The 25,060-nt window shown below is 58.7% G+C and overlaps 3 long non-coding RNA genes across 3 annotated transcripts in view; 2 read left to right on the top strand and 1 right to left on the bottom strand.

Annotated features, from left to right (window-relative positions):
* LOC306648647 overlaps window positions 1-25,060 on the bottom strand; it is a 392,598-nt gene that overhangs the window by 28,811 nt on the left and 338,727 nt on the right. The gene's annotated exons all lie outside the window — the stretch shown is intronic.
* The window catches only part of LOC306648651, a 74,733-nt gene that overhangs the window by 18,611 nt on the left and 31,062 nt on the right, over window positions 1-25,060 (top strand). The gene's annotated exons all lie outside the window — the stretch shown is intronic.
* Window positions 21,740-24,519, top strand: LOC306647589. The gene is made up of 3 exons (XR_013760132.1): window positions 21,740-21,796; window positions 22,647-22,888; window positions 23,135-24,519. It is a non-coding gene; the product is annotated as an uncharacterized lncRNA (long non-coding RNA).

Here is a 25,060-nt window from a genome sequence, read left to right as displayed (position 1 = left end):
CTGTGTAATGCTGGACAAGTTCTGAGAGTGAGAAGCAGTCCTGAGACTCAAGGGCTGGAGGGCCTTGGTTCTAGGGGACACTCATGATGGGCATTGGAGCAGGGCAGGTGCCCTTTGCTGTGCCCAGTGATTCCTGTCAGCTGTCCCTGGTACTGGGTGATGCTGTCCCCTCCTGTCTTGTACAGAAGTGGCTAGGGCCTCTTGTGAGGGTCAGTGAGAAGGAGCCTGCTACACACAGACCCCAGGCCTCTCCTACACTGGTGGGGATGACAAGCCTTCACCTCCCTGGGCTCCACCAGGGCTGTTTAGAAGCCTCAGGGGGAGGGACATGCATTCTGCACACAGAGACCGCCCTCCCCAGTCCCAGAGAAGCAGGTGTCTGCACAGGGTTCCTGCCAGCAGCCCCTGTGTCTGGTCTGCTGGGCTATTTTACAAACTGGCTTCTCCTGGCAGGGGAGGTGGGCAGATGTTGGCAGTGAGTATTCTCCTGGGTCACAGGGTTCAATCTGCACTGGTGGATTCCAAAGTTACCTGTGGTCTGAAAGTGGTTTGTCTGTTCTCGCTGGGGACCCAGATCAAGGCATCGAGCCACCCAGCACAGGGACCCCGCTCCCCACTGCAGACCAGTGCGCAGGGCCACCACGCATGTCTGTCCTCCTGGGCGCTCAAGCCTCGCAGGGAGAATCTCGTGAGCATTACAAACATGCAGGTGCCAAAGTGCCCCCTCTACCTCCTGGCTTCCTCAGTGGAGGAACGAGAGGAGGAACGAGAGAATTAACGAGGAAACTCAAAATGTGTCTGCGAGCCTCAGGTGGAGCTCAGTGGGACGTGAGCTCTGGGGAGGGTGGACCGGGCACAGTCTGTGCGCCAGCCACCACCTACCTCTGCTAGAGCTGCGGGGCTGGGGCTCAGCAGGTGGATGGCAGCCTGAGCCTGCAGCTGGGGGGTGGCCGGCAGGGGAAAGGCAGCAGTGTGGGCACCTGGGCACTCGGGCTGCTCATCCCATGGTGGGGTCGCCGGTCACCGTTCACAGCAGCTGTGGCTCTTTTTGTTGGAAAGAGAGTCTGGTGGAGAGAGGACAGATGTATGGGGACACACCTGTCACCGTGTGTCCCTGGGGAGTGTAACACACGTGTTCTCCATGACACGGTCAGGGGCCTGGTGAAGGGGAACTGGGCCTGGTCCTTGTCACCCCCAGGAAAAAGCCGTGGGTCCCGGCCTGGAGGACAGGGAGACCATGGCCAGGTGGAGGGTGGAGGGAGAGTGGGCAGCACCTGGGTGAAAGCTGCTGGCATGCTCAGGTGACTTAGGTCACACACAGACGCTCACATCTTCACCAGATGCTGAGTGTTTCCACCCGGTATCTGGAAACAGTGATTTGAAGCAAAATAGGAAAAGGAACAGAATGATCCAGCAAAGGGAGGTGAGCGCACCTCCAGCGCTGGACAGGGGGGCGGGAGGACGGGAGCCCCAGGCCTGGGTACTTCCCCTAGGGTGACTGGATTTGGGTCGGAGGACAGTGTGGCCTGTGGGGCCTGCTGAGGAGTGGAGCCAGGAGCAGGGCAGGGAGGATGGAGGCCAGGCCTGGGTCCAGGAGACATTGAGGTATGTGACTGACAGCTCTGGGGCAAGACTGGATGCAGCCGGTGGAGGGAGGGATGGGTCAGCCATGACGCCGGCGTCTGCCAGGAGGAGGGCTTGATGTGTGTGGGGTCCCAGGCAGAGACGTGAGCGGCCGGGACTCAGGGAGCAGCAGGCTGGCGGAGGTGGTGGCGCACATGGTGGGTGCAGACTCCCAGGAAGCAGGAGCATGAGAAGACCCGCAGCCGGCGAGGAGCGGAGCGTGTTCCTTGCACAAACGCCTCCTCAGACCGGAGCCCTGGGCTGTGGATGTGGAGGGCTCAGCCAGGATGCTCACAGGACCTCAGTCAGTGCTCAGTGAAGTCCTGACTGTGTGCAAACCCACTCCCCAGAACCCGGTGGGCCACAGGGAGGCATAACACAGACCTGCTCTTCCAGGAGGCATTGTTACTCGATGCTGGACAAGTCACACCTTCTCTCTGTGCCACCTGAGATTCTTTCTAGAACATCCTGTACCCCTCAGGTGGGGGTGGGAGTAGCAGGGCCTGTGGGCCCTGAGTACAACCCACTCAAGAGGAGGATCTCAATGACACTATGGGCAGAGGTGACCCTTACCTGAGGGGGAGTTTTCTACATGAGCCTCCAGGGAAGCTTCTGCCAACAGAGTGTATCAGTTTCCTGTTGCTGCTGTAACAAACTGCTGCAGACTTGTGGCTTCAAATAGCACCTGTTTATTCTCTTGCAGTCTTACCGAGCTGAAGTCTGGGTACTGGTGGCCCTGGTTCCATCAGCAGGCTCTAGGGGACGTCATCCTTCCCCTTCCAGCTTTCAGAGGCCGTGTCCTTCGGCTTTGGGCCACACCACCTCTGCCATTGCATCACTTTTTTTCCTGTATGACCTTCCCAGGTTATAAAGACCCTGCTGACAACAAGGAGGACCCAGGATAATCCCCACATCACACGGTCTTGTGGTCACAGCTGTGAAGTCTCTTTGGCCATGTGAGGTGACACATTCAAGGGTTCTGGGAACCAGGACGTGGACATTTCTGGGGAGTTATTATTCTGCCATCTCCATCACAGAGGGAGGTTGTGTCTCCAGGCAACCCCACAACAAGGACACTGACCCTGTGAACGGATGGGCCCTGGCCAAGCTTGCTCTGGCTGTCAACATGCAGCTGTAGGGCCACTCCTTCCCCCCAGCAGGGCCACCAGGAAGGATCATCCTTCCTGGAGAGAAAGGAGGAGTTTCTCATTTCCTACAGTCATGCCTGGAAGACTCTCTTGTGTAGCCTGGCCTGGAAGGTTCCAGATAGGGGGCCTCGAGTAGTGTTAAGAAAGCCCAGGCTCCTCTGCCAATGGTCTGGGGCAGCCTGTGACTGCCTTTCTAGCAAGCTCCCAGAGGTCACAGGCTACGGGCGGTTCACTGGGCTGAGCTTACCTGGGGAGCCTATTTAATAAGACTCCTAGAATGGATGGAGTGTCCATGGCTTCTCCCCGAGCCTTAGGACCAAGATCACGATGTCTGTTCCTAAATCTCAGCGCCCTCCAAAGTTGGGAGCACCGAGCAGGGGTTGGGGTGCCAGGAGAGGCCCCAATGCTTACCCCACTTGTGTGTGGCAAAACCCCACAGTGCACACCAACCCACCGCACCCCCCCACGAGGGCCAACCGGGCTAGGTGGCCCCTCTGCATGCCTGTGCTGCCCTGGCTACTGTGGGCCTCCGGAGATGGGCAGGGACATAACCCGCCCTGCTCAGCATCTCCAGCCAGCCGGGCTCCATGCGGGCTCTGTTTATTATCGTAGAGAAGCCTTTTCAAGGGGCTGAAATACTTGTTAAAATTAAGGTAAAGAATGTAAACCACATCCAGGCTCCTTCACCTGCTGCTTCAAAGCCCACTTGTTTCTCCAGCCCCCACCCTCCCACAGGTCTCAATTAGCTCTGGTGGGAAATAAGACCAGGTGCCCCCTGATAGCGACAGGGCAGGGAAGGAGTGTGCCCAAGCTTGGGGATGCACAGCTTTCCTGGGCTGGAACACCTGCCGTGCCCTGTGGCGAAGGCTACTTGGGAAGGTTGAGGAAATCCAGTCCCGTGATCCTGACAAATGATTAGAAGAGAAAAGAGCCCACAAACCACATGGGTGTCTGGGCCACTTGGAGTCGACCTCTGTGACTCCAAGGGCCTGTGACCTCTGGGAGCTTGCTAGAAAGGCGGTCACAGGCTACCCCAGACCATTGGCAGAGGAGCCTGGGCTTTCTTGACACTACACAAGGCCCCCTATCTAGAACCTTCCAGACCAGGCTGCACAAGTGGCCTGCGCTCAAGCAAACTTCCCACTCCCGCCTGACAGGCCTCGGCATCTCAGTGTCTGCCTTGCGTCAAAGGGGAAGGATGAAGATTCCCAACAACTTTAAACACCTGCAGGCAGAGCCCCGGAGGAGGACCAGGAGAGGCTGAGTCTGGCAGGGCCATGCTGTCAGCTTTCTGAAGAACTGGCTCTGGGCAGCTTTTCATTGCCGGCAGATGCCCCCACCCCTCCTAATCGGGGGCAGGTGGCCTGCTCAGGGGGTGCTGGCCTCAAAGCTCTGAGTCGGTGCTCACTGCAGCTGAGAGTGAGACCAAGGTGGGGCCCTGTGCAGCAGAATGGGGCTGAAGACTGGGCTTCTGTGAGCTGTGCTTGCCTCCTGGTCCAAACAGGCCTGGGGCAGCTGCAGAGAGGCCCTTCCCGGCTTCTTTCGAGGTCCCCGGTGGAGGAGAGGAATGGCTCACTCTTTTAAGACGTTACCGTGCCTGGACTTGGCTCCAAAGCGGGTCTGGACTGAGTTCGGGACACTGTCTGGATGGCTTTCAGCACCAGCTCGGGGCAGGGAGGGCGGGTTACCCCCAGCAAGTACGTTTGTGGGTCACTTGTGGTTTCTGGTGCAGGGAGAAGCCAGCCCTTGGAGTCTGGGTTCAAAGCCCAGCTCTGCCGTTTGAGAGTGGGGTGATGATGGACAGACCCTCCTCGTCTTTCTCACCCGTCCATCTTTTTTTCTTATTTTTAATTTATTCGTATTGTAAACAAATGGGATACCTGTTGTTTCTGTTTGTACATGGAGTAACAGCATACCATTTGTGTAATCATGCATTTACATAGGGTAATGATGTTTGATTCATTCTGTTATTTTTTCCTTTCCCCACACCCCTCCCAACCCTCTTTTTCCTCTGTACAGTCCCTTCCTCCATTCTTGCCACCCTCCCACCCCCCATTATGTGTCATCATCCACTTATAAGCGAGATTATTCTCCCTTTGGCTTTTGAGATTGGCTTATGTCACTTAGCATGATATTCTCCAATTTCATCCATTTGCCTGCAAATGCCATAATATTATTGTTCTTTATACCGGAGTAATATTCCATTGTATATATATATGCCGCAATTTCTTTATCCATTCATCAATTGAAGGACATCTAGGTTGGTTCCACAGTCTGCCTATTGTGAATTGAGCAGCTATGAACATTGATGTGGCTGTATCTCTGTAGTATGCTGAATTTAAGTCCTTTGGGTATAGGCCGAGGAGTGGGATAGCTGGGTCAAATGGTGGGTCCATCCAAGTTTTCTAAGGAATCTCCACACTGCTTTCCAGAGTGGCTGCACTAATTTGCAGCCCCACCAGCAATGTATGAGTGTACCTTTTCCCCCACATCCTCTCCAACACCTATTGTTGCTTGTATTCTTGATAATCGCCATTCTAATTGGGGTGAGATGGAATCTTAGTGTAGTTTTGATTTGCATTTCTCTTATACTAAAGATGGTGATCATTTTTCATATATCTGTCGATTGCTTGTAGATCTTCTTCTGTGAAGTGTCTGTTCATATCCATAGCCCATTTGTTGATTGGGTTCTTTGTATTCTTCATATAGAGTTTTTGAGTTCTTTATTCTTCTCCCGTCCATCTTTGAGAACAGCCCCCTTTCATAGAGATTTGGAAGGCTGAGAGGCAACAGGAAGGGACCCTGCCCACTCTAGGGTGACAGCAGGGTGAGGCACTGGAACACTGAGCCCTGGGGTGGTGCAGGGGACTGAAGCCTGCTGGGCTGCTAGCCTGCTCTCCAGGAGCCTCGGCCCCATGCCGGATGTCGTCCCATCTCAGTCTGCCTCTGAAGAGAGGAGAACATGAGGCCCGGCAGAGCATTCAGTCCTGGGAGCCGTCTGTGGTCATGACTCGGTTCTTTAAGGCTCTGACCCAGAGTTAGCAGTGAGGCCGCCAAGCAAAGCCAGACTGCAGGAGGCACTTCCCTGGCCTGGGAGCCGTGGGGGCAATCTCCTCAGGGAGGCTGCCAGGGCAGAAACAGGGTGCACGGTGGGAGGCCCCGCTGCTCCTTGAGCCTCAGCACTGGCGGAGGCTTTTGTGAGACCGTGTGGCTCTTCTGACAGCCATGGATGGAACCCCGAGGCGCAGGGTATGGTCTTGAGTTCAGCTTCTGAAATCAATGGAAGCCTCCACCTTGCCCCGAGCCCAAGATGAGAGCATGTCTGCCGAGCAAGGCCGCGTGTCCCTCCTGCCCCGTCCTCCCGGGGTGGTGGCACTGCCATCAGGCTCCCGCGCTGCTGCAGTCCACCTGTCGTTGCCTTGGAGAGTCTCTGTGTGTCTGCCTGTGTGCACAGGTGTGCACACACAAGTGTGCTAAGCACACACTCAGCTTCCGTTTCTGTTCAGTGCAAGGTCCCGTGCTGCCTGGGGCGCGTCGCCGGCTCCTGCTTTTCCCGGGAGCAGCTCAGATCCAGGCTCTCTGGCAGCTTCTGTGCAGTTGGCCTGGTTTGCAGGCACTGCACAGCCTGTGGCCGACCCAGCGAGGCTGCGTGGAGGCACAGCACCTTCCTTTAGACGGCTGCTCTGCTGGGGGACTGGGGGAGCGGCACAGGCACTGGCTGTGTGGGCGCATGCGACGCTCTGTGACCTGGGACAAGCCAGGTGTCGGGGGCTGGAGTTGGCCCTGCTTAGGTGTGGGATGGAGGAGGGACACAGGAATGCAGTTCCAAACCCATAGGTTCCCCTTCTGAATGCTGGGTCTCACAGGAGGGCTGCTGGGGCCAGGCCTCAGCAAATCCAGGGCAATTTAGGCGGTGGGTGGTCTCCAGTCATCAGGCAATGACTGCGAGGCCGCCCCTCCCCAGGCCCACATTTACTCAGCTGCTGCCCGAGCTCAGGCCCCCGGATCCTCATCCATCCTGACAGCTGCGGGACCTCAGGGAGCCACTCCCGGGCCTCCAGGGCAGGGCCAGAGAGGCGCCAGGCATGTTCTTCAGGACGAGGCGCAACCTTGGCCCCATGGAGGTGATGGGCCAAGAGCAGTGGCTATTTCCCTTGAGGAGGGAGAAAGCGCCCTTCCAGAGCCTGGCTGGAGAGGGCTTGGGTTCCGCCTGGGACACAGGGCCCATGGGCAGTCCTCCTTACCCTGCTCATTTTCCTCAAGCACATGGGTCCACTGGCCCTCGCCTGCCCTCCTCCCTGTGTCCGAGGTCGCCAGGAATTTCACGCTCTTTTTGTCTTTGGACTGTGGGGCAGGGTGGGGTGGGGGCTCCTCTGGAGCTCCTTGTGTCTCAGGGGTCTTGAGGGATCCAAAGTACTGAGGGAGGGGTCCGGGGCTCCTTCCACCCTGCCACGGTGGAGAGGCGGGTAGGGCATGGTCTCCAGTGTTGGTTGGGACCGTGGACCACGGTGTCGTGGGCACTTGCCACAGCCCTTCTGGGTTCTCGGTGATGTCCTGCCACGTCCCCAGGTGATAGAGCAGCATAGGGGATCTGAGAGACTAACCAGGTCCCTGGCCACCCGCCACAGATCCCTGAACAGTGCTGCCAGATTTAATGAAGTACAAACACAGGAAACCAAAATAAATTTGAATGTCAGGCAAACGACCTATTCGTTTCCTGTGTCTGCTGTAACGAATCACCAAACCGGGGGCTGAAAACACTGTCTGGCACTGTCTGGAGCCCAGAAGTCCCAAATGAGGGCGTCTGTGGGGCTTTGCTCCCCCTGAAGACGCTGGGCTCCTTTCACCTCCCCAGCGTCTGGTGGCTCAGGTGTCCTTGCCGGGTAGTTGAGTCAGGCGCATCTCTGCCTGGTCTTCACATGGCCTCCTCCATGTCTCTGTGTCGCGTGCATGTGCCAGTCACTGGATTTAGGGACCCCCCTACTCCAGCGCTCCTCATCTTAACTCCTGACACCTGGAACCACCATAGTTCCAGGTGGGCATGAAATTTTTGGCAAAATTATTAATCAACTCATGAAATTTTATTTTTTTTAAGTTTTATGGAACATAACTTATACTGAGATGAATCTTTTTTCATCTGAATTAAAATATTGCAAGAGATACACTTAAAACAATTCATTTTAAAATGAACTTCAAATATCGTGTAGAAGCTATTTAGGCTAAAAAAAAAAAAAAAAAAGGTTTTCTCTGGCAGGGCTCCTCCCCAGGCCCAGGCCAGCTAGAGCGGCCACCCCACCCATGGCTGCACTGCCTCAGGCCCTGTGGTCCCGCGAGGGAGCACAGACCGCCCGCTGGAAGCAGGGTGCCGGCTGCCTGCTGTCCGGCCCCCGGTCCTGTGGGGCACGCAGCTCAGACTGTGGGAACTGAACGATGCTGTGGGGAAGGAGATGCTTCAGGGGGCCTCTCCTGTCCGCAAGTGGGGTCCAGGACTGTCATAGGAGCAGCATGGGCAGGACCAAGACCCGCGGGTGTCCCCGAGGGGCACTCATCACACGGCACTGTCCACTTCAGGCAGCCGGGAGACACAAAAACACAGGGCTGCTGTGGTCCTTGAGGATCCACCTGGGTGGGTGGACCTAGGTTGCGACGTTGCAGGCTGGGGTGGGGATAGGACATGGCAGGTGCACCCAGCTGTGCAGAGTGAACCCCCAGGCAGGCACTGCCATGTCCAGTTGTCACACCCAGCCAGCAATTTTGTGGTGTCCCTGTCACTCAAGTGTACTCTGAGATCTAGAGCACGCTCAAGTTCAGGTGGAGCTGGGCGCTGGCCCTCGACCTGGTCTCATTACCACAGCGGCGGTGCCAGGCTTGGGTCAGGCTCTCTAGAGCAACAGACCGACAGAGCATCCACGGCTGTGGGATGGTGGGCTGGCGCACACCACAGAGGCTGGACGGCCCCGTGGTGGCCTCCTGCAGGCTGCGGAGCTGGAGTGATGAAGGGAAGCAGTGACGCAGCCCCGGCTGAGGCTGAGGGCCTGGAAGCTCCTGCAGAGTTGCTGGCGTGAGTCCATGCTGGGCGACCCTAGAATCTGGAGCATGACATCCACAAGCAATGGCAGCAGCAACAGATGCACCTGCTGAGAGAGACCGCAGCTTGCACAGAGCAGGACGGCTTCCTCTTCGGCCACTGGTTTTCCATCTGGGCCTATCCCATTGGGCAGTGCTGCCATATTCAGGGCGCCTGACCCACGTGCCCATCGTCTCTGGAAAAACCCTCCAGATCTATGCTTTGCCAGTTTTCTAGGCATCTCTGGATGCAGCAAGTTGACAGCTAAGATTAACATCACCTGCATTAAGTTGCGCCTGAATCACTGCATGCCACCGTGGCAGGAGGAAGTGGCACCCCTGAAGCTGACCCCAGGTGTTGGACTGGGCACTTGTGAAGACCCAGGGCCCAGGTAGTGAGCAGGACCTGGAAGCCAGGGAGGTCGAGCCTGGAGCCTTTCTGCTCCATCTCCACAGTGCCATCTGGATTTTGGTGCTGGGCTCTGAGGCAGTGTGGACGTGGGGTGAGCAGCAAGCTGCCAGTGCCCATGTAGCCTACCTGGGGCCGCACGGAGAAGGCAGGTGGCTGGCCATACCTGTGGGATGCCAGTCCTAAAACACTCTGGGTCAACAGGCAGATTCGGCCTCCCGAGGCCCAGCAAACCCAGCATTTGTGATGCAGCCCAGCTGGACTGGGCTGAGCCCTCTGCCTGGGAGGCTGTGGAGGCCAGCAGCCAGGAGACTGCACCCCAAGACACCAGCAGCCTCTGAGACTGAGCCTCGCTCGCAACTCCTCAGGTGTCTCGGGTCACTTCCACTGGAAGGCTGGCCTTGGAAGACTCTTTTCCCAAGAGAGAACCTGTCCCCACCTGCCCTCTGCTCTCTGGAAAACTTACGGCTTCAAATATGACTTGACCCTTGTGAAGAGATCCCGTTGTGCCCGCGGACAGAACGTGGCTGTGCGTGGGCCATGGGCCAGGGGAAAGGGCAGCCAGGAAACCCGCAGCCCTCGCCTCTTTGGGGACCTCTTTTGGGTCAGGGAAGTGTCTGTTCTCGTCCTAACACGACTCTGGGTGTGGGAGTCCGAGCCCTTGTGCACCAAAAGCAGCGTCACGCCTTTTTCTATAAATGCTTCCTTTGAGATCTGAGATGAGGGTCCTTCCCAGAGGAGAGGCTCTTCCACACAGGGGTGAGAAGGCCCTGAATATCTAAAGTGAAACCAGCTGGACTATTAGGCAGCCCGGAAGAGGGCAGCTTCCACCGATGGGGAGACGTGGGAGCTGCTGTCTCGGTCTCTGAGTCCAGGAGTCGCCCCTGCTGCCTGGCATTTCCCTTCTCCGTCTGGGCCGAAGGGCTCCCAGCACCTCTCCCGGGTCCAGAGCATCCCCATGACAGACGCCAAGCCTTGCTCTCGGGACCTCAGCTCTTCCCCACCCTCCCCACCCTGGAACACCCACTGAGAACCTTGGCCCACGCCCCCGGTTCTTGTGCTCATTCGTGGTTGTTCCAGGTGTTTCTTCCTGGTCTCCCCACCGGGCCCCAGAAAGTGAGCTCCAGAGAGGGGCTGACTGGCAGCTCCCCAGAGCTTCTCAGAGCCTAGAATGGAGCCAGCAGCCAGGTCTCTGTCGGCTTCGTTATGTAACCATCTGTCATTTGAAGGATCCCAGAGGTTAAATAAAAGCTGGGGTCTCCTGGAAGCCCCCTGGTCCAGCTGTGCTCACTGCTGAAGCCAACTGAAGACCGACAGGGAGGAGAACTACAGCCACTGGGTCCGTCCGAGCCTGGGGAGGGAGAGCCACCCGTCACAAAGGCAGGGGACAGCAGGGACAGCTGGGAGCTGGGGACAGCTGCTCACAGGGCACTGGCTGGCTGGTTGCCGTCTCACCTCTCAGATCACTTGTCCTCAGAGTGGGCAGATGGCAGGAGGAGGGGTGCTTCAGGGCCGAGCACTGTCCTGCCCTGCACCACGTGCCCCCAGCCCAGGAGCTACAGCCCCATGTGGCGGCGCCTGGGAAGGCTGGCCTCCACTCACTATTCGTCCAGCTAGGACTCGGTGCTTAGCACGTCCATTGGCTCTGGCTGCCGTGATGAGGGCCCCAACCTGGGAGGCTTCTCACATTTCTGGAGGCTGGAATCTGAAATCCAGGTGAGATGGCTGGTTCCTCCTGAGGCCTTGCTCCTTGGCCTGCAGAGACTGCCTTGTCCCTGGTCTCCTGGGGTCAACATGTGGTACATGCCCAGGTCCTGACTGCTTGGATTGGACCTCATTTAGCCTCAGCCACCCCTTTAAAGGCCCATCTCCAAATACAGCCACATTCTGAGGTCCTGGTTAGGGTTCCACTGCTTGAACTCAGGGACGCCATTCAGGTCACACGAACACCCAGCAGAACACCAGCCTCCTGCTGCTGCTGGCCGCCGGGAGGACGCAGTGAACAGGGCCAGCAGACAGGTGCTGGTGAGTGACAGGCCTTGGGCAGGGGCCTCAGGCAGCTGGTTGCCACTGTGGAAGCTGCGGCCCCCGGGGCCTGACCTCAAGGACAGTCTGGATTGAGTCCAGAGAAAGGCGAGGTGGACTGTGGGCACCTGGGAGAGCAGCTGGCAGTGGTGACAATAAGTGGAAGGTTGTCAGCAGCACTGCACCTGCCTGCTGGCACAGGAGGCCAGCGTGGCTGCACCAGGGGACACGAGGCAATGGGGGGGGGCATTCCCTAGGGTGCAGGGCTGCAGGAGGATTCGACTTCAGCTATCGCCACGAGAAGCCCTCCCTAGGGCACTGGCCCTAGGAAGGGGTGGAAGACAGGAGCGCCTGCGGCCCCTGTGGCTTCGGAAGCCTGGCATCTGCCCTGGAGCCTCTGGATCTCTCAGCCAGGTCTGCAAGTGCAGCACGGAAGGACGTGGGGCAGCAGTGACGCCCCAGCTGGTGGGCAGCAGATCCAGAACGTGGCTCGCTGACCAATCCAGTTCTTCAGTCTTTGACTGCCATGAACTTCACAGTTCTGCAGTGAAAGCAGAACACACCCCACAGCAAAGCTGCTCCGGGGCCTGAGCTGTCAGGTGTCCTCCCTAGAGTTTGCTGGAAAGGAGCCGGGGGGGGGGGGGGGGGGGGCAGGTGCACCTGATGCTGGACGGGACCTGGTGGCTGCAGTGGAGTGGTGCTGCTGGAGCACTGAGTGGTGCAGGAAATTAAAGAGGCAGAAGTTCATTTCCTGCAATTCATAGAGCTCAGCTGACTTTGGTTCTGCCCCCAGGCCTGTGGGGCCTGAGAGCCTGGAAGTAGCCTGGGGGAGCCGCTCCCTCCTTGTGGCTGAGGCTCACGTGCAGATGATACAAATACCAGAATTGACCCCGCCGCCTTTTTCGTCGTGATTTACGATTGAAGCAGCCAGTGCAGGAACACGAGGGGGCTCCACTGTTCCCAGCTTGCTGGAAGCAGCAGTATGGCCACGGGAAGTGGTCTGTGTGGCTTACTGTGGTTCCCCTGTTCCTGGGGGCAGGGAATCTATTTTTAGAAGTGGCCACTGCCATGAAGTTCCCGTTGGCCGCTGGACATGACAGGGACATGTGGTAGCCGTGGCAGGCTGCAACCCGCTCAACGCCAGGTTGGGATTTAGAGTGCCTGTCATCAAGCACATGGTGGGGAAGGCCACTGTGTCCCTCGGCAGGGATGAGAGGGTTTGTCCAGTCCAGCTGATGCCCCAGCGGTGGCCAAGAAAGAAGTCCTCACGTCGGAAACCGACAGATGCTCCGTGGGAGGCTGTGTGGTCGTCAGGCATGATGTCGGCCCAAATGCTGTGCCTCTCTGTGACATCTACCCGAACACTGTGCCTCTGTGACATCTACCTGAATGCCGCGCCTCTCTGGGCAGGTCCCACGTCCAGCACCCTTCAGGATGACCTGATTTCAAAAGTTCTTCTCCTGCCCTGGCTTCTCATGTTGGGGTGGGCTTCCCCAGGAGCAGACTCTGCACAGAGATTCAAACGTGACTTATTAGGGAGGTGGCCCCCGGCAATGCCCACAGGGTGGGAGCCAGGCAGGGCAGGGAAGCCAATGCAGTGTGTGTGTCATGCCACCAGCTATCAGGCTTGTGGCCCCAGCAAGGGCCGGAGATCGCTCCCCAGCCCTCCTCAGCTACCCGGCCGCACAAGCGTGGCTGGACCTGGGCCGCTGGAGGGGCGGCATGGCAAGGTGGGTGGTGCTGAGCTCTGGGACCCAGAGGGCAGGCTTCCTGGCCGGGAGTCGTGGGAGGGAAAGCCGTTCCTGCCCACCCCGTCCAGTTTCAGTGCACCCTGAGCCTTGGCCTTCTTCACCACCCCTGCTTCACAGTTAGGAAAAGAACGATCCACTTAAACCTCACCGAAACTACAGCACCATCTCCACATCCCTGTGTGACGGGAACTGCCACTGCATGCAGGCCCCTTAAGCACCAAGACGGATGGTCCTGGCCCAAAAGGCTTTCAGAGAAGTGTGCCAAGGAAAACGGACAGGGAAGGAACACTTGAAGGGGGAGTGGAGAGGAAGTCAGAGTGGGGAAAGTCGTGTTGGGTTTTGAAGGGTGGCTATGAGCTTGCCAGGGAGCAGAAAATGTTCGAAAGGGTCTGATGCGAAACCCCTGACCGTGGCCATGCTGACCCTGGAGAGCATTTACTGAGCACATATTTCGTGCGGTGGTTTCCTTCACGTCACCCAGGCAGATGTGCAATCGGGTCTGAACAGATCTGTTAGCTGAGCACTGACCTCGAGCCCATTGCTTTGCATACCTTGTGGATCTCACTTCTCCACGTGGAAGCGTGGACAGCTCCGTGGTCCAGGTGAGGCAACACTGGAATTCCAAGCCAAGAGGCAGGTCTCGGGCCAGAGTCCCTGCACCCTGCTCCACAGTCTGTACCTGGCCAGCAGATGCACAGCCACTGAGGCAGCTGTCCCCACCTGAACCCCCAGGGAGGGGAAACCAGAGCAATGGCTGCAGGTTGTTGGTGTAACCGCTCCTTCCCCACTCAGCCCTGCCCCCAGGACAGAACCAGCAGGACTCAGAGGAGCTCTGCTCACCTGCCTCCATCATTTGACTAAGTGACAGTCAAGGAGAGGGAGCTGTGGCTGTCCTGGCTACAGATGACAGGGGACCAGTACAGAAGTGAGGCATCGGGGATCACCCGTGAGAATGATAGGCATAGCTCTCGGCTGAAGTCCTGCCCCTCCAGGGACCCTCCCCTGGAGGAGTGTCCTGTAGTACAGGCAGCAGGAGCTCAGGGGGCAGCAGGGGCAGTGATGTGCATCCTGGTCCCTGGGAGACAGCCCAGGGGTTTCTGTGCGGGGCCGGGGGGGTTCAGGCTGGGGAGACGCCAGGAGTTGGGCAGGGAATCTAGCTGTGGTCCTGCACACCCAGGTGAGGCAGCCCAGGGGCTGCCAGGAGCCACCTCATCCCAAGCCTGGCACTGGCTTGCTGCCGTCCCTCCTTGCAGATGAGGAGACTGAGACCCAGAGCCATGGTGTGACCTGTCCAAGAGCGAGTCCAGCATGTAGGGACGTGGACAGGAGAGGGGCTGGAGCAGGGCAGGGTGAGGGCATGACTTGCAGCTGCTTCTGCCCTCTCTTTCAAGCCAGGCCCTGGACTGGAAGGCCACGGCGCGGGCTTGCTTGGACTTCGTCCCACAGGTGGCCAGTGGCCAGGGAGGCCTCCATTCAGTGCGTGGAGTGACGGGAACCTGGCTTCAGGGGTGTCCCCGGGCAACAGGAGGCTGCGAGTGAGCTCAGGTCAACGTGCCCTACCTGGGCGGAGTCTAACTGGCCAGGCGCCTCCGGGCTGTCGGCCAGCGTCCCTTGCACACGGACCCGGCATGGCTCATGCCCGTGTGCTCAGCTCACATAGGCGGTGATGCCTATCAGAGGCCGGCAAGTCCTGCACTTTCCTCCAGATCAGATACCGAGTGGCAGGGGCTCCACGGGGCGGGGGCCTCCTGTGAGTCACGCTAGCCAGCGCCAGCCCCCGAGTCACTTTTCTGTGCCGGAAATAATAAGACGATTTTAGTCTCGTGAAATGCCACTTTGGGGGAAAGCACAGGAACCTTTCCCTGAGCCTGGTGTGGCCAAGCCCTGCCCTGACACCCCCATCTCTGGGACCCCAAGAGAAGAGCGGCCTTGGGCCTGGCACTCACTCCTTCCACCCAGTCCCACTCTGGTCCCCAATATCCTGCTGCGGGTTGCTTTCCATTTAAACTCAGCACGTCAATGTCTGGCTTTGGTAGCCTGGTTTGCCTCCTGCAGAGGGATGTCCAAAAGGGTCTGCCTCGTGCTGGGGGCTTCTGAGGGAGCATGAAACAGAGGAGAAGTTCAGGGACCCGGATCAGCGAGCTCCATGTCGAACTGACAGCCAAGAAGCTGCAGTGGGGGAGGAAGATCACCATGGTGGGTTCAGCTCAGACCACAGTCAAGGTGAGCTTGAAGGCAGCCCTTGGCAAGCATCTGACAGGAGCAGCCGTGCTTCAGTCCGCCCTTGCTCTGCGGGTAGTGCTGCTGTTTAATTTCACTGAGACCCCTTTCCTGTGTCCTGACCATCCCTCCACCCTCTCCTGTCATCTTGTGTGCCCGAGCTCCTCTGCTCCACCAAAATGGTTAAAAACAAAACAAAACCCAGATCCAGTCATTTCCATGTTAGTATAAATCTGCGAGGAAGGGGTCCATTTCCAGCCTGGAAGCCACGCCCCTGTTTCCAAGGGCTGGGCAGCCGCTGAGCTATGGCCACTGGGCTCCTGCAGGCTCCCCAGAGGCGCGCGCACGCATGAAGCCTTGTGCACACTTGGGAACACACCCTCGGGCCACGGTGTGGAATTCAGGTTAAAATCCCCAGAGGCCTCCGTGAGCTTTCCTGCACCGGGGACACAGCCGGGGTGCCCTCTGGGAAGGAGGCGAGCGGGCAGACGTCCACAGCTCACACCCTGAGGGCAGGGGTGGCAGGGTACTGCGCAGACTGGGGTGCCCACAGTTACTATGTGGTCATGTTATAAACAGGAGTCTTTTGCCTTTAGGCAACGGCTCAAAACTGTCTGCCGGTGTCCGTGTCCCTGTCTGCTGGATTTATTTGCTGGGAATTACAGACCCAAATGCCAGCTGACCCGTGGGACCCTCCCCTGGGAAAAGCAGGCGGATCATTTCAGCTCTTGTGTGACCCGCAGCAGGGGCGCTGCCAGATTCCCTTTCCTCTGGTGGCTCCTCGGCTCCCATCAGCGTCCCCAGGACTCCGCATGCGTCCACGGCTCAGCACCTGTGTGTGTTTTAAGAGGGGCGGTCTTGCCATGAGTCAGGGAGGGACGTGAAAACCCCACACTGGTTTCCCAATGAGTCCTGCAGTCACTGCATGAGCTAAGTGCTGGACAGAAGCCCTGGGCTGTGGCTCCGGTCACTAAGAGCTCTGTCACCGACTCTCCTCTCCCCACAGAGCCCCTGGTTTTTGTATCAGCAGAACGAGGTATTGACGTGGGTGGGGCAGCAGCTCGAGGGTGTCCCACAGGCCAGCACCTCCCAGGCATTCTTCATTGTCACCTGGTGTCCCCCGTAGCCTGGAGTCTACACCTGGCTTTCCTTCAGTGGGAGTGATCGGGGAAACCTGCTGCCTTGCTGCTGTCCAATGGCTTCCACCATGCCCCCTCTGGGCCAGGTGCAAGGTCACACTGACTGCCCTCCTGGGACCAGTCGGGGTCCATGGATGGAGAGGAACGGGTGGCTCTGGGGCCAGGACATGCGTGGTGGCAGACTCCCTTCTGAGTCCCCTCTGGAGGGTGGCTAGTGGTTGGAAGGCAGGGGCACCACTTCCTGAGCTGGCCACTGAGGCTCAGAGCCACGTTGGTGGGCACCCCTCACCAGAGGTGAGCCTGGAGACAGGGGTGCTTGCCAGCCAGGCAGGCTGCCCCCTGATGTCCCGGCGTCTGCAGTCCCTCCAGCCTGGGCTTCGCAAAGCTGGATCTGGCAACCAAGGGGCCAGTGAGGAGACTCGGTGAACTCACCGCGCACAGGGGCCAGCCGTCCTGAAGGACCAAGTTTTCCAGACACCAGGCAGCACCAAGCCCACCGAGGAGGCACTGTCCCCTGGGCGCTGCGTGCTGGGAAGAGCCGGTGCCGGAGGCCCCAAGTCGTGGTTAGTGGCGGGCAGTTCCACCTGGTCCTCTCAGCCTGACGCCTTCTGAAAAATAATTTCTAGACTTTCTTCCACAGTGCTTCTCACGCTGTTTCTTCCCTGACCCTGAAGCCTCTGGTGGAGCCCAGTGGTGTCTAAATAGAGGACCCCGTCGGTTGCCCAGCGAGAGGCGCGTCTCCTCCCGGGAGGTGAGAGGGCCGGTCGGGTGAGGAGGAGGCGCCTTCCTGGAGGGGGTCCCTCCAGCTGGGGGTGGAGTGCGGAGGGCTGAGAGGGGCCCACGAGCCTCGAGAGGGATCAGTTGGTGCCCAGCATCCATGGAGAGAGCCGGCCTCCCCCTGTAAGTCTGTTAAAGGGAACCTGCCCATAGGGGTGGCCCCAAGGGGTCTGGCAGACCTGCCTCCCAGCTCAGCTTTCCCGTCCTCCCAGCTCAGCTGCAGACCTGGGCCTGTGCTCTTCCCTGGATGTGTGGACAAATCATGAGTGAGGCGGGCATCGCAATCCACCCCTGTGGCCCGTGGGGCATGGTGGGGACCCGCTCAGGGCTCAGCCCAGAACCCGGGGCCCTCTGAGGGCTCAGTGCAGGGGTGCCCTCCAGCAGGAAAGGGTCCCTCAAGGTGGGGCACTGCACTTCATGCACCTCATCCCGCCCCACTGGGCCCGCACCAGGACTCAGTCCTGGGAAGGAGTCTGGATGCAGGAGGTGGCTCTGACCGCCTGTGCCCAGCCCTTCCCAGAGCCTGGGTCCCCTTGGGGCAGGAGCCCAGCGCTCCTGCAGAGCGTGCTCAGAGGCAGTGGAGGCAGTAACAGCACATTCTGCCCGTTCTCACTTTCTGCCATTTAAAACATTTTAATTTCAAAATCAACACCACAAAATGACTTTCAAGCTGTTTGTGATGATGAAGCCACTCGGGCTGGGAAGCACAGCCCGTGGCCGCTTGTGCACCGTGTCCTTCAAAACCCACGCGGGAAGCTGAGGCCCAGGGCCCAGAGGCAGCGGCACGGAGCTCCTGCTGGCACTCGCCACCCGCAGGTCCCTCCCCCCAGTGGCCCCACCAGGGCTCTGCCCATTTTCGTTCCATTCACGCTCAGCTGTGTGTTTTCTCCAGATTCTGTTTGTGGGACGTTTGCAATTCATGGTTAAAAAGTACCACATCTCAACTCCGTTCAGGAACCTCACGTTCCTCGTCTTGCTCCCTCGTGAGGAACTGGGGATCCAGCCCTTCCATTGTGGGGTGGGGGCTTTCCTGCAGAGCTGAGCCCCCCATCCCTCCCCACGGGCTCTGAGGAGCAGACCAGGAAGCCTACTCTCCCTGTGATGACTCAACACGTCCAGGGCAGTGGAACCTCAAAAGTAATCCCAAGAACCGCTCAGGGATTTTTCATGGTGTTTTACAGACGCGGACCCAGGCTCAGAGGGGTGATGTGGTTTGCCTGGGGTCACACAGCTCAGAGGGGCTGAGCTGGGAAGTGACAGTTGGCTTTCTCTTCTAGGACAGCTCTTCCGTTGAATCTAGCTGCCTCTGTTGACCGCTGAAAGGTTCCTGGGGACCTCACTGGTCGGAAGGCAAGCTTTCTGAAGAAAGGTAGGAGTGCCCTCTCCTAGAGAGAAGAGCCTAGAAACAAGGTGCCAGCGCTTCCCACCCCGCCTCCTCTTATGCTCAGCTTTCAAACAAATGTGTTTTGACAATGTTTAAGTGAAAAGAGAGTGAAGAGAGGGATGCTTACCAGTTGTGGGGAACTCGCTTATCTCGAAGGGCCTAACCCGGTTCCTCTCAGAACTTCCCATGTCCTGGCTGCAAGAAGAGAACCTCAGTCCAGCTCCAGGGCTGCAGCAAGCAGAGACCTGCACCTGGCCTCCGAGTGGGCCCGGGTTTCCACGTGAGGGGCCTGGAGACCCACTCACGGCTTCCATCCCTCACGGGGTGGAGACGCCTCGGAGCGCCTCACTCCTGAAGAACCAAGGATGCCGACGCTCTGCCTTGTGTGGCTCTGTCCTATTGGGTCATTAAAAGATATTTCATTTATTGGTTTATTTTAAAATGTCACATTAGCCAGAAAATATACTTTTATTTTTAAAAGTTATTTTAAAAAACAGATTTTTTGTGAGCATTTTGTGAGCAGAGTGGTGCTGCTTCTCGTTTCTCTCTCTCTGTTGGGTCGGGTGCAGGTTTCCTGAGCTGGCCAGGTAGGCGGGAGGGTGAGGAGCCAGGCCTGGCGGGGCCTCTCTCCGGGCATGCTGTGACTGTCCCAGGTGCACCTGGACTGCTGCTTTCTGGCAGAAATGGAGACAGAAAGCAGGGGCTGGTGGGGAGGCTCCACTGGACCTTGTGAAGTGTTCCCAGCCTCCAGAGACACTTGGAGGTGAGTCCAGCAGGGTTCAAACCAGGCGCCACAGGTAGGCGGCACTCGGGAGGGGCCTGCTGTCCCCACGGCCCTCCCCTTGTGAGTGGACCTCGCGCAGCCCAGGACTGTTGGTTGGTTGGTGCAGGAGCAGCCGCTTACCGTCAACAAGTGGGGAGAGCTGCTGCCCATGCTGCTGTCCCGGGCGTGACCCTGGGCAAGCTGCTCAGCTTCTCTGACCTGTTTCCACAACCACACGTGGGGGTGAGCATAGGACCTTCTGTGGGGCCAGGGAGGTGAGGTGAGGAGGACTTGTCCACGCTCCCACCCTCTTCGGAGGCAGCCCTCTGCTCCAGGCTGCAGATAAACACCTCTCCCTTCAACCCGCTCAGCGGCCATGGTAACCCAGGCCCCATTCACTGACCCTCCAGGAGGAACTGCAAAGTGACTGTCCTCTGGGTGCTCTGCGCGCCCAGTGTAGCAAGGGAAAGAACTGGACAGAGCCAAGGGACAGGAAGGCGGGCACCCAGAGCCCTGGCCAGTGACAGCCAGGACAGTGTGGTGCCAGGCCCGTACGGCGAGGCCAGGCTGGGAGGAAGGGGCGCTGCTCATTTCCCGGGAGTCAGGCATGTGGGCTGCCCGCGAGGGAAGCGCGCAGGGAAGGAGGCGTGAGGGCTGGAAGCGGCACTGAGGCTGTTGTTACAACTGCGATGGATTATCGCAACTAAGCTGGGTCATTTTATCCCGGTAAATCTCAGAAGAATGCAAGTATAGAAGATGATCTGGAATTGGGCACTGTAAAAGAATCCATTCATTTGAAAGAGAGGCTTGGAATAATCTAAAAGGCACCCATCTTCTTTATTTTCACACCTACTCAAGTTTCATTTTCCAATCTGTCCCCTCCTGCCCCCAGTCCTCTCTTCCAGACTAGGAACAGCCTCGGAAAGCTGCAGGACTCCAGGTGCGGGAATCCCACCTGGCTCAAGTCTCGAGCAGGGACAGGTGTTCACTGTTAGCCTTCCTTGGGCTTTGAGAGTGCTCTGGAAGTTTTGCTACTGAAATTTTCTCTTGCCATCCTGTTTTAGAATTTTCCAGTGAAATAAGAAATCTAGGCTCATTTGGGAGCAAGAATGTCGGGGGGGGGCAATAGAAAAGAAAAATAGGGGTAAAAACCAGTGTCTTTGCATATCCAAAGGATCTGTAGCCGGGAAGGCTTCCTTATTCCATTCTTGTTTTGCAGACAGAAAATCTGTCTACAGTGCTTTCTGCTGATTTGCAGGGCTTTAAAAAAGATTTAAAAAACTTTTGTGACTCAGAATTAATAGTTCAAGGGTAAGAAGAGTGAGAGGGGGCTTCCTCCTGGCCCCGCCCCACACCTTGATAGAGCCACAGAAGGCCCCAGGGCTGGGCCAGCTCCCAGGATACTCTGCTGTGCTGGAGGACAGGCTGGCGGGATCACAATGGCAGAGGGGCCTCTGGTCCCCAAGTGAGCACTACGCAGGAAGAAACTGAGTCAAGGGATGTTCCTTACTCCTGGCACTGTCCCCTAACTGGGGACTGTCCCTTTGCAGTAAGAGGCTCCTTAAGACTAGCTCCACCCAGGAGGAGGCAGCCTGTGTGTCAAGCTGCCGCTGGTTCCTGAGAAAGGCTGAGGGAGTGATGTCCACCCCTGCCCTGTGCACCCCTGCTTCCCAAGCTGCCAGCAGGAGCCTGCAAGAGTCAGACCTGCTTCATCACCTGCCCACATTCTTGCAGAGCTGTGGATGACCACAAAAGGGCCACCCTGCGGGCTCCAGCGTGTGGAGAAGGGACAGCGTTTTCTCGGGCACCAGGGTGCTGAGTCATCTCTCCTTCCAGCTGCATAGCAACACGCCCATCCCTGTTGTGGTCCCTTCCACATGTGCTCGGGCGGCACCCACCAACCTCATTCCGTCCTAATGGATGGAGCGGGCCACGCAGCGCAGGGCCAGGGCCTCAACTGCAGTTGGGTTCTGCAGCTCCTGCTGCTCACGCTCTGGGAGCCGCCAAGTAGGCTGGTTCAGGGCCTAAGGTTTCCCTCGGCAGCCTGCTCTGAGCAGCAAGTGGGTGCTCAGTGACTGGCTCTGATTGTGAGGCCCTGAGAGGAGGACTTGGGCGTGGAGAAGTGCCCAGGACTCCCCAGCTGTCCCACAGAAGGCTGCAGCTCCTGCAGCTCCTGGTGGTCTCTGCTCTTTCCCAGACCGGGAGGGTGGGTGGACTGCAGGGCCATGCGCAAAGGGCCGGGGAGCCCATGCCCCTTGCCTTAGAGGTCTGCACTGGCCCCGCCCTCATGGGGATCCCCAGGCTAGGAGGAGGAGGCCAGTGGCTGCAGAGCTCAGAGAAGACTCAGAGGAGGCTGGGCCAGTACGGGACTCTGCCTGGCACTAGGACCTGCCCAGACCAGCTCCTGGTGGCCTAGTGGGGAACTGCAGCCGGCTCTGGGGCGCGGGCGAGGGAGCCCGAGGTCCCAGGAGAAGCTGCTGCCTTTTGCCAGGTGAGTTTCCTCGGTGAGCAAGCGGACGGAGGGAAATGCCACACACCTGGCGGCTCAGATGGCGCTCACTGAAGCCAACCCATCTAAGAAGATGATGGCGGAGAGAGGAGGTGCAGAGGAGCCGCCGCTGGCTTGAGGGACAGATTGCACCCTTTCTTCCCTGCGTGGGGAGAGGACGCCCGCAGCCCAGGCACTCCGTGCGGCTCCCATGGTCCTGGTCCCACAGAACGGCCCACACCGTTGTGATAACGCTTGCCGCACCGCATGCTCGCTGGGCACGGGGCGGCCACGTAGTCCTCCCGGGTCGGAGGAGGGTGTTCGTGGGCGCAGGAGCGGGTGGGGCAGTGGCCTCCGTCCTTGGACATCGTTTCTCCAGGGCTCCCGGCTTGGCTGCGCCTGAGTCGGTGAACACCCCTTCCAGGAGTTGGAAAGGTTGTGGCCCTTTCTTAAGTGGACGCTGCGGTTTGTCCCGCGTGCACAGACGTCTCGGCATTCCTGCTGGAGTCCCCCAAGCAGGCCCATTCCATGCTCACATGGAAATCAGAACTGGGAGCGCATCCTGGGCCAGGCGTCCAGAGGGCACCCCTGAGGCCACCTCTGTCCTCAGGCTCTTCCCGCCAAGCATGAGCTCACGGGAAGCAGGGGACCCCACACAGGGTGAGGGAGGGGCAGGTACCCTTGGGCAACAGGCAGGAGCAGGAGTGACTTCTCCCCACCACCACAAGGTGAGTCAGTGACCACGTGGTGGGTTGGTAACAGCCAGGGCCACTGAGCAGGGCCAGGCACTGGGCTGTTGGGCCCCACCCTCCTGCTGCCCTGAGCTGGCCCTGCCTCTGTCCCTGTCCCCCAGATGAGAAGACTGCTGGTGAGGAGTGGGCCGTGGTCATAACAGAGAGTACAGGTCCACAGGGAGCTGTGCACACTGGGACCACAACCTTCCCCTCCCCCATCAGCAGGCCAGCAGGCAGTGCCTGAGGTGGCCTCTGAGTCTCGTGTGTGCCTAAGGTCCCCTCCTTATTGCTGCAGACCCCACTTCTGGATTCCCCTCCAACGTGGGGCAGGGACAAGAGGTGACCAACACTGAGTTGCAAGGTGGGGATGGTGACAGACTTGCTTTGGAGGCCAGGCCTGCTCAAGAGGGGAGGGAGGCCTGCTTGGTAGGCTGGGTCAGGGCTGGGAGCTGGGAGGATGAGGGCATAGCAGAGTGGATGAGTCCAGGGCCACACGTCCATCTCTTGGGGGGGGGGGGGGGGGGCGGAGCTTTCTGGCTGGAGGCGGGAATCTCACGGGCATCTTGGGTCATGATCTCGGTGGCTCTGGTCACCATCTTTCTGGCAGGCTAGGAGCCTCTGAGGATCTAACACAGCCAGGACCCGGAGAGGCACGCACTCTCAGCCTGTTCTGGGAGACTCCTCTGTCTGGGTTCCCCAGGTGAGGGCCTGCTCCAGCTTGGACCCCCGTTTCTCCAGGGGAGCAGGGGAGCTGGGGTCCAGAGTGGGCCAGAGCCTTCCCACCCGCTCCCTGCTCAGCTGTCACTTCCGGCCCTGTGCCTCAGCTTCCCCATCTGGAACACTGGCTACTGCCATCACCCACTCCTCAGTCACGGGTCACCCTTGGGATGCTCGGTAGGATGCTGGGGCCAAAGGTGGTGGCTCGTGCCCCAGCGATGGCACTGATGGTTGTTGCTGTTGTCCTTAACAAGCAGACGGAGGCCCAGAGTGGAGAGCGTTTGGCCCGGGTGGCCAGGACCCGCTTTGGCCCTCGTTGTCCAGGATCGCCTCTTCACCATGGGGCTGCCCAGGAGCAGGAGCCCCGCGCTGAGAGGAGAGGCAGGAAGCACCAAGCGCCACCCTGGGATCCCACACCTGCCACGGGGAGGCACGGCCTCGGCTCCAGATGAGAAGAGGAGAATGTGCAGGGTTCTCTCCCCTGGAGGGAGGTGGCCGTCAGTGCCTGGGTGCCTCAGTCCCCACCTACACTGGAGCTCAAGGCCAGGTGGGACGTGGGAAGGAGCTCGTCCTAGGGAATGAAGTGGTGCCAGCTTACCCCCTCCTGGCCTCCATGTGCTCTCCAGCGGGCGGGGATACACCTGGCCTCTGGTTCCCTCCAGGCATCCCTGTAGCCCTTTCAGGACTGGGCAATGGTTCTGAGCATGGCAGGGAGCAGCCCCAGCCATGCACAGGGACACTGGCTCCTGAGGCCTGTTGAACAGAAGTGAGCTGCCAATTCACAGGAAGGCCAGGTCCTGTGAGCAGAGTGCTCTCTCCAGGACACCATCCTGCAAGGCCTCGGGTGGTGGCCAATGACCAGAGGCCAGCAGTGTGTTGAGGCAAGAGCACACACAGGCCCTCACTGATCACAGGGTGAGCAGTCCCACCCAGCGTCCTGTCTGCACCCAGGATGGGCAGGAGGACCGGATCAGATGAGACAAGAAGCGGCTGGCAGCTAGAGTCCGGTGGTGTGTTGGCCTGCCGCCCCCGCCCACTCTTAGCAGGCACCAGAGGGGAAGTCACAGCACCTTCTCCTCTCTGGATTTTCTGTCCAGAATAAAACATGAAATCCCTGAAAACATGCAAGAAACCCATCCAGCGTTCCAGATGAGAAGTTTGAACACAGGTTGCTGTCCCCTTAGGATCCCCGACTGGCCTCGGCTGTCTCCTGAGGCGAGCTCCTCAGATGGCTCAGGGAATGTGCTGTTCATGGAACTAAAGAAGGGAAACAAGCCAGCGGGCAACAGAGCTGGTGGGGAGCAGTCTGGATTGCAAGCACTTCTTAAAAAAAATAAAATAAAAAGATTTTTGTGAGTAAAAACATTTTCTAAACTAACATTCGTGATTGAAGAATTTTAACTGCAGGGAGGGGAAGTGATAAAGAGAACCCATTATTAAGGTGGAGCCCAGGAGTCCTCCCCAGCCCAGCATCCCTCCTACTAGGTCCCTGGTGTCTGTACCGCTCAGCAGCTGCCCCCTGCCTTGGCTGCCCAGGGAGACCTCGATTTCCTGGATCAGCAGGTGCAGCCAGTTCACATCTGCCCCGAGATGACGAAGCCATGATCAGACTGGGTGGCAGAGGCGCGGCCTTGGTCTCCCAGCACCCACACGCCTGCCTGCTCTCCTGAGGCAGCTGGTACCCGCCCGGGTTTGCTGCTCCAGGTTCTCTTGATGGAGCAGGTTCTCCTGATGACACGGTGGACTGAGGGGAGGCAGACCCCTCTGGGAGTCTCCGTTTCCTGATTTGCAAGATGAGGGGGACAGCTGTCTCTAA

This window comes from Sciurus vulgaris, assembly GCF_902686455.1.
Source record: "Sciurus vulgaris genome assembly, chromosome: 17".
In the NCBI taxonomy this organism is placed as follows: Eukaryota; Metazoa; Chordata; class Mammalia; order Rodentia; family Sciuridae; genus Sciurus; species Sciurus vulgaris.
This window is presented reverse-complemented; position numbering and strand designations above follow the sequence as displayed.